Consider the following 10,133-nt stretch of genomic DNA (forward strand, 5'->3'; position numbering starts at 1 on the left):
TCCGTCTTACCTTCTGCCAGGTTACAGCCTCAGCGAGCACCTCCAGCTCCGCTCCTTGAGATGAACAAGAAGGTTAGAGTGGTTTCTGGGTAATTTACCTGGTGCCTCGTATCCTGTCTTGTACATACTGTATATGATCAAGTATTTCTACATTACAAATTTACATTAAAAAACCCATGTCACATATAGATAGAACATCTCAAAGGGGTGGCGTCTTCATTCTCTAAAATAAAACCAAATGTTATACACTTCTCCACACTCATCTGATAATCCAGAACACTGAGAATTTCACTTTTATCAGGGTCTGTAAATACTTGATTAATACAAAAACAAATAAAAATATATTACTGAAATCTGGCATAAAATAAACAATGTTCAGACAATTTTTTTTTTGTTTTGCATTCTCCCCCATCTAAATCTATAAAGACTCATCTGTGAGTGACGTCACCTTTGCCTCCTGTGTAAATTTGCTGGAGGGGGATGGTCTTTTACACAATACCTCATATTGGGTGGAGACTACAGCACAGCTTACCCAGTGCCATATTCACCGTTCTGGAACCATCTACACAGAAAAACCTCAACTTTTAGGTTACTCTCATACACATTTAATCTGGATTACTCATTGGGGTCTCATACACATTTTGTAGATCTCCTGAAACCAAATTCATTAATTCAAAACAAACCAAAATTGTACCTGATCAGTCCCTTCACCATTCCCCCCTTTGTGGACTCTGCCAAAGTAATGTAGCAGGGTTCAAAACTACATATCAACATAATAAGTGTCACGGTGCGGGGTGTGGATGTCACGATGCGGGGTGTGGACCCACTGGTCCGTAACGCGTAGCGGGGATGGCAGCTGGCCAAACCGGAAGGTACACAGTTCAATGGTTCAGCGAGAGTACCTGAGGCAATCGTAGGCAGTGGCGAGGCGGACACGTCCAGAACCAGGCGGTGGGAAGTCGTTCGGTGAGGCGTAGCAGGGTAGCGTAGACTGTAGCACAACACGGCAGGTAGCACAGCACGGCAATAGCACTAGGTAGCACGGAAACAGGATACGGGATACGGAATACAGGAGCAAGGTACACTGGGAGGCTGGAAGACACTGGGAGACCATAAGCAAGACGAACAACGGGAAAACTAACAACGCTCTGGCAAAGGGCAAGAGGGCAGAGCCCTTTTTATAGCCCAGGGCATCCTGGGCCAGATTACAGTTTTTACAAAAACGCGTGCACTGGCCCTTTAAGGCCGTGCACGCGCGGGTGCGCGCACCCGCCGGAGACACTCGGAATCCGGAAGAGAGTGCCGGCGCCTGACTGGGGGACGACGCTGCTGGCAGGTAAGCTGTCCATGGCCACGGCCGTCGGGGTTAACGACCGATCGACGGGCCGTGGCCATAGACGTTACAATAAGGTTGGGCACTCTGTGTGGGGGGCACTCGTTTAACCCCCTGTAATGTACAACAGCCTGAAACAAAAATGACTTTTTCCTGACGAAAATACATTTTATCTAGTTAGTTATTCAATAAAACAGAAAATATTACATCTGATAACATTAATTACTGCAAACCAATAAACTGTATATAAAAATAGGGAACGGTGGGGGGCACATACATTCTCAAAACCCTGTGTCTCACAGTATCTATAGTTTAATACATCTGAATTAACATCAAAACACATTAAATCTGATCACATCATAACACATAAATATGAAGCGCAACTTTAATCAACAACAGCGCATGCGCAAATATAAGAAACATTATTGTACACAGGAAAAAAGAAAAGAAACAGATTTTAACCTCATAACACAAAACACTAAGAATTTTTGTTTTTAGACATTACTTCTGTTAACAATAAGAGCATAGAATATAGATCCAAAAGCAGTTCACGCCCTGTATAGCACAGCCCACAGCACACAGCCCCCCTCCCCCTCAAATTCTGCAGGAGGGGGTCACACACTCATTCCTCACAGCTTCTATTCTCACAATCTTAACACTTTCAATGCCGGCAAAACAACGTACGTATCTGCAATCATTCATCATACCATTGTATAGGAATTATCTACGTTCAAATCATCAAACACATAATCTGTAGCAGTCCAATCTGTCGGCCACCATCCCTATATAATGATGACGTGCTGTTTCATCAGTGAACAGCGTCCTGCACACTGGAACGGAATCTAAAATAGAAAAAAAAACACTGCAGCATGTGTTACCAATGACAAAATTAACAAAGCGATTATTTCATACTGATTTGGTTGGGCCGGGCGTGGCCACATCAGGGGCGGGGGGGGGGAGCATTCCCCCCACAATGAGAACACACTCGACATGAGGTACAGAGCCATTATAAGGTGGGGGCTGTTCTTTTGTTTTCTAATACATATAACATAATATAATGCCTTTCTTATTCCTAACTTCTTCTTCTTCAAATCCCTCTTTGCTGACAGATATGGCTGTTCGCCGCCATGCTAAAGCACTTTCCATCAACTTACTATCTTCTAACTTCCCTTTGTTCTCACGAATACCTTTTGCCCAATCTCCAGCTTGCAGCCGCCCTCCCCTATGCATTCCGCACACTTCCATCAATTTCATCATTTTACTCACATACTGCTTCCCTTCCCTTCACCAAATCATACGAATAGGATCGTCTAGCTACGGGCGACCCTGGTGATTTGAATATTGACCGTAAACCATCCATCCTAACAGTCTATATTATACACGTAATTTATATAACAATTTTCGGTCAACGACTCCCAGGCCTCGCCGGAAATATTAAAATTTCTCAGTCTACAGCTCTCTGGTCCGCCGAAATATTATAATTTCACAGTCTACAATGTATCCCTGTACATCTAGCTGGAATATAACAATCTTTATCTAGACTCTCCGGCCTCGCTGGAAATATTAAAATTTTGCAGTCTACAGCTCTCCGGTCTGTTATATTTTCTAGACTCTCCGGCCTCGCTGGAAATATTAAAATTTCGCAGTCTAAATCACAGAGAGAAAGTGTGCTTACTCCTGGGGAAGGAATAAATAAGGAGGTATAAGAACAACAACTCCCAGCATGTCCAGGCTGTTATTATGTGATATCAATGGACATTACAGGGAGGAGATATAAGAGGAGAGAACTACAACTCCCAGCATGTCCAGGATGTTATGTGATATCAGAGAAAGTTTACAGGAGGAGGAGGTAGAAGAGGAGAGAACTACAACTTCCAGCATGTCCAGACTGTTATTATGGGATATCAGAGGACATTACAGGGAGGAGGTATTTGAGGAGAGAACTACAACTCCCAGCATATCCAGACTGTTATTATGGGATATCAGAGGACATTACAGGGAGGTATAAGAGGAGAGGACTACAACTACCAGCATGTCCAGGCTGTTATTATGGAATATCAGAGGACATTACAGGAGGAGGTATAAGAGGAGAGGACTAAAACTACCAGCATGTCCAGCCTGTTATTATGGGATATCAGAGGACATTACAGGAGGAGATATAAGAGGAGAGGACTACAACTACCAGCATGTCCAGACTGTTATTATGGGATACCAGAGAACATTACAGAGAAGAGGTATAAGAGGAGGGGACTACAACTTTCGGCATTCCGCTGGCTCCATTTCACACAACTGCTAACAAAGTAAAGAAAAAAACACTTACCCTGCCCAGCGTTAATGGCTCCTCTTCCTCCGTCAGGCTTCTAGTGGGAAGCGGTGGGCGGTACTCGTAACAGACGTCCGCGCGTCACGTCTGCTACAACGTCGGGGGCAGTGGATGAGCGGAGTGACGCAGCACCCCTGGACGGGGTTGGGAACCACTGCTTTAACCCCTTCCCGCACCTTGGCGTAAATGCACGTCCAGGTGAGCAGCAACTTCGCGCACCTGGGCGTGCAATTACGTTCGCGCTTTAACAGTTAACCGCCGCGCGGCGCTACACCGCAACGGCGGTTAACTGTGCAGGGTGTCAGCCCTGCTCTCCCCGTTGCCGATCAGTGGCCTGTCGCCGCTAAAAATCGGCAATTAACCCCTTCGATGCGGTTTGTGATTGCGATCACCACATTGAAGAGGTTTACAGCGGATCGGCAGCCCCCCACATGCATTTGCGGGGGCTGGCGATCCTTATCATGGCAACCAGAGGCCAGACAATGACCTCCGGGTTGCCATGTACGGAAGCCTCGGAGGAGCAGCCTCTGGCCGGTCCTCCGATGCTTCCTGTCAGTGTGACAGTTACGTCACAATGACAGTTAGAACACATTACACTACGTGTGTAGTGTAATGTGTTCCAGCAGCGATCAAAGCTGCAAGTCTAAGTGTCCCCTAGTGGGACAAGTAAAAAAAAAGATAATAAAAATGTTTTTAAAAAGTGTAAAAATAAAAGTTAGAAGTTATATAAACAAAGAATGCTTTTTTTCCCTATAATAACTCTTTTATTATAGGAAAAAAATTAAAACGCTAAAAAAAGTACACATATTTGGTATCGCCGCGTTCGTAACGACCCCAACTATAAAACTGTAATATTATTTTTCCCGCACGGTGAACACAGCGAAAAAAATAAACTAAAAACAGTGCCCGAATCACAATTGTTTGGTTACCAACCCTCCCAAAATATACAATAAAAAGTGATCAAAAAGTCGCATGTACGCCAAAATGGTACCAATACAAACTACATCCCGTCCCGCAAAAAACAAGCCCTTACACCGCTTTTTAGACTGAAAAATAAAAAAGTTATGGCTCTCAGAATATGGTGACACAAAAAATTTTTTATTTTATAAATAAGTGATTTTATTGCACAAACGCTGCAAAACATAAAAAAATTATATACATCTGGTATCGCCGTAATCGTATCTACCCGCAGAATAAAGTAAAATGGTCATTTATAGCCTAGGGTGACTGCCATAAAAAAAAAGAATACAAAACATTTTCAGAATTGATGGTTTTTGGTCACCTTGCTTGCCAAAAAATGGAATAAAACGTGATCAAAAAAATTTCTGGTACCCCAAAATGGTACCAATGAAAACCTACAGATTGTCCCACAATGAATAAACCCTCACACGGCTCCGGTGGAGAAATAAAAAAAAAGTTCTGGCTCCCAGAATATGGCGATGCAAAATGTGCAGAGTGTCCAAAAGCAGATAAGATCGGGCGCCATTTATCTGCTGATTATTATTTATTTACTGCATTATTATACCCTCTTATTATACCCTGATGTACCCCGCACAGATAACATATGCCCCCACATTATAAACTGAAACACCAGTAAAACCCCAAACAGAACAACTACCAAAAGCCAAATGGCGTCCCTCCCTTCTGAGCCCTGCAGCGTGCCTAAACACCAATTTACGTCCACAGATATGGCATCGCCATACCCGGGAGAACCCGGTTAATATTTTATGAGGTATTTGTCTTCAGTGGCACAAACTGGGCATAACATATAGTGCACTAAAATGGCATATGAGTGGAAAATTTAAATTTTCACTCTGCACCATGCGCTGCGCATGAACCCCTTCGCGCACCACAACATAGCATGTCTTAGTGTGGGGGGTGATGTATGGAGCGTCTCACGTGAAAAATAAAGAATTTAAAACGGCAAAATCGCTTTTTTTTTGGTCACCTTGGCTCTACCTAAAAATGTAATAAAAAGTGCTCATAAAGTTGTATGTAAAAAAAAATGGTACCAATAAAAACGACCGCTTGTCCCTCAATAAATAAACCCTCATACCGCTCTATTGACTGAAAAATAAAAAAGTTGTGGCTCTTGGAACGCGGGGAGGAAAAAACTAAAAAGGAAAAGAAAAAATGGATCAGTCCAGAAAGGGTTAATTACTTTCTAATGAAAAACCATTTATGACCACACGTGGGGTATTGCCGTACTCGGGAGAAATTGCTTTACAAATGTTGGGCAGCTTTTTCCCCCTTTATCCTTTGTGAAATTGAAAAAAATGCAACATTTTAGTGGAAGAAATGTTGATATTCATATTCACGGCCTAATTCTAATAAATCCTGCAAAAGACTTGTGGGGTCTAAATGCCCACTATATCCCTAGATAGATTCTTTAAGTGGTGTAATTTCCACTTTTGCGGGGTTTCCACTGTTTTGGCCTCTCAGGGGCTTTGCAAATGCGACATGGCACCCAAAAAACATTTCAGCTAAATTTGAGCTCCAAAAGCCAAATAGCGCTCCTTCCCTTCTAAGCCTTGCTGTGAGTCCAAACAGCAGTTTATTACCACATATGGGGTATTTCCGTAATCGGGAGAAATTGTTTTACAAATGTTGGGGTGCTTTTTCTCCTTTTTTCCTTGTAAAAATTAAAAATGGCTACCTTTTTTTCAGAAAAAAAGACGATTTTTACCTTTACAGAATAATTCCAATGAATTCAGCAAAGCAACCGTGGGGTCAAAATGTTAACTTTACCACTAGAAAAATTCCTTGATGAGTGTAGTTTCCAAAATGGGGTCACTTTCCGGGGGTTTCCACTATTTTGTTCCCTCCAGTGCATTTCAAACGCGACATGGCACTGAAAACTATTCCAGCAAAATCAGAATTTCAAAATCTAAATGGTGCTCCTTCCCTTCTGAGTCCTGCTGTGGGTCCAAACAGCAGTTTATTACCACATATGGGGTATTGCTATAATCAGGAGAAATTGCTTTACATATGTTGGGGTGTTTTTTCTCTTTTATTCCTTGAAAAAATTAAAAATGTCTACGTTTTTTCAGAAAAAAAGTAGATTTTCATCTTCACAAACTAATTCAAATAAATTTAGCAAAAAAACTGTGGGTTCAAAATGCTAACTATACCCTTAGATAAATTCCCTGAGGGGTGTAGTTTCCAAAATGAGGTCACTTTTGGGGGTCTTTATTGCTTTGGCCCCACAAGAACCTGACATGGTACCTAAAATATATGCTAAAAAAAGGAGGCCCCAAAATCCACTAGGTGCTCCTTTGCTTCTGAGGCCTGTATTTCAGTAAATTAGGACACTAGGGCCACATGTGGGGTATTTCTAAAAACTGCAGAATCTGGGCAATAAATAATAAGTTATATTTCTTGGGTAAAACGTTCTGTGGTATAGAAAAAAATGTATTACAAATGAATTTTGTAAAAAAAAAATGAAATTTGTAACTTTCACCTCTACTTTGCTTTAATTCCTGTGAAACGCCTAAAGGGTTAATACACTTTCTGAATGCTGTTTTGAATACTTTGAGGGGTGCAGTTTTAAAAATGGGGTGATTTATGGGGACTTTCTAATATATAAGGCCCTCAAAGCCACTTCAGAACTGAATTGGTCCTTGTAAAAATCGCCTTTTGAAATTTTCTTGAAAATATGAGAAATCGCTGCTAAAGTTCTAAGTCTTGTAACGTCCTAGAAAAATAAAAGAATGTTCAAAAAACGATGCCAAACTAAAGTAGACCTATGGGAAATGTTAACTAGTAACTATTTTGTGTGGTATTACTATCTGTTTTACAAGCAGATACATTTAAATTTAGAAAAATTTAAATTTTTGCACATTTTCTCCAAATCTTGGTGTTTTTTACAAATAAATATTGAATTTATCAACCAAATTTTTTCACTAACATAAAGTACAACATGTCACGAAAATACAATCTCAGAATCGCTTGGATAGGTAAAAGCATTCCGGAGTTATTACCACATGAAGTGACACATGTCAGATTTGAAAAATCGGCTTCGTCCTGAAGGCCAAAATAGGCTCAGTCCTGAAGGGGTTAAGGCTTAACGTTGTGATGTGTACAGCATTGGCCCAATTTTACAGAGGCTTTGAGGTGAAATAATAAAAGAAACCCCCAATAGGTGACCTCATTATGGAAAGTACCGCTCTCAAGGCCTTTATCAAGGGGTGCAGTGAGCATTTTGACCCGACAGGTGTTTTCCAGAAAACACCCTCCAGTCAAATACAAAAAATTAGCTATAAACTGCAAAATTATAGTTAACATACTTGGTGGCCTCCTCCTTCGCTCCCATGTTCCGGTCCCTGTCGTCCGGTATCCAAGATGGCTGCTGCGGTCTCAGTCTTGCATATGGAGAGTGTTTTCTGTAAGGGCTGATTCAGACGTGCGTGGCGTTTTTGCGCACGCAAAACACGCGGCGTTTTGCCTGCGCAAAAGCCACTTACCTGCTCCGTGAGGCAGCATCATATGATGCGCGGCTGCGTGGTTTTCGCGCAGCCGCCATCATTATGACACGCCATTCGGATGTTTGTAAACAGAAAAGCACGTGGTGCTTTTCTGTTTACATTCATCCTTTTGACAGATGTTGCGCGAAACAGGCAGTTCGCACGAAAGTGCTTCCGTGTGACCTGCGTGGTTTTCACGCACCCATTGACTTCAATGGGTGCGTGATGCGCAAAATACGCAGAGATATTGACCATGTCGCGCTTTTTGCGCAGCGGACAAACGCTGCGCAAAAAGCACGGACTGTCTGTACTGCCCCATAGACTTGTATTGGTCTGTGCGTAGCGCGTGAAAACCATGCGGCCCGCACGGACGCAATACACGTTCGTGTGAATCCAGCCTAAGTCTGAGACACGCGCCCACCTCATCCACTGCCCTCGGATGGGCTAGCGCTGTGTCCATCCGAAGTCAATAGCAGCCCCTGTCCCCTGATCGGCGCCCTAGCGTAAAAAACACGGGGTGCCATTTGCTGCCTTCTGTGTCCTGCTATTAGGCCTTGCCTGAGACAAGTCTTAAAGTGTACCTATACTTTCATAAAACTTCTGACACGTTGTAGTGACATGTCAGAAGTTTTGATCGGTGGGGGTCCGAGTACTGGGACCCCCAACGTTCACTAAAACAAAGCTGCAGAAGTGCTCAGGTGAGCGCTGTGCCGCTTAGTTTCTGCTCAGCTTTCCTTGGAAAGCTGAGTAAGCGGTGTACCAGCCCAATAGAAAGTCTAGGAGTCCGTACACTGCTCGCTTGGCTTTCCAAGGAAAGCCGAGCAGAGCCGATCAGAAACAAAGCGGCACTGCGCTCACCGGAAAGCTTCTGCTGCTTTGTTTTGGCGATCGGTGAGGATCTCAGTGCTCGGACCCCCAACGATCACATCTCCTGACATGTCACTATGACATGTCAGAAGTTTTCTGAAGGTATAGGTACACCTTAGTGCACAAAAAAAAATACACTGCAATACATAAGTAATACAGTATATTGCATGAACGATCTAACGATCACATGGTAAAGTCCCTGAGAGACTAAAAAAAAACAAAAAAAGTACAAAAATGTTTCATAATATATAAAAAAAATATTAATATATATAAACTTTTCCCATTTTTCACATAAAAATATGAAAACACTAAAAAATAAACTTCATTGCTATCGCAACATCCGTAAAAGTCTAAAGTATTAAAATACCACGTTATTTAACCAGAAGAGGGAACGCCGTAGGAAAAAAAATTTGAAATGCCAGAATTGCTGTTTTTTGTCACCTTACTTTCCCACCGAAAATAAAATATATAGTGATCAAAAAGTCTATGTACCCCAAGATGGTACAAATAAAAACGACAGCTCGCCTCGCAGAAAACTAGTCCTGACACAACAGCTCCATCGACAAAAACATAAAAAAGTTACCGGCCTTAGAATATGGCAAAACAAAAATTTTTTTTTTTTACAAATTGTTTTACTTTTCTAAAAGTAATAGTACATAAAAAAAACTACATTCATTTGGTATCGCCATATTCGTACTGACCGGCTGAATAAAAACACGTCATTTTTTACCACACAGTGAAAGCCGTGAAAACTAAACCCAAAAACGTTGGTGGAATTGCTTTTTTTTCTTTTTTCGAATCCACCCCACAAAATACATTTTAGGCCCCATCAAGCACCGGGTGTGACTGCAACCTCTGCACCCTATAGTTACATCCCTGGACACCCTTTATCTTGTCCTGAAATCTGAATATACTATATGTCACTGGGTTGTACTATGGGGCACAGCAGGGAATGGGCAAAAATGTTTCATATGTTTCTTCATGAATTAAAAAAAAGTTAAATTGCCAAAAAAAACCCTCAAATAAATTTACATTTTCTGTATAAGAAATGAAAATTCTGACTGAATTTATATTTTACTTTTGTCTTCGCCTCTGGAGCCCCCGTTTATTCGAATAACATCAGAGCGCAGGTCTTATCAAATATACT

The sequence above is a fragment of the Rhinoderma darwinii genome, chromosome 4, assembly GCF_050947455.1.
Source record: "Rhinoderma darwinii isolate aRhiDar2 chromosome 4, aRhiDar2.hap1, whole genome shotgun sequence".
NCBI lineage: Eukaryota > Metazoa > Chordata > Amphibia > Anura > Rhinodermatidae > Rhinoderma > Rhinoderma darwinii.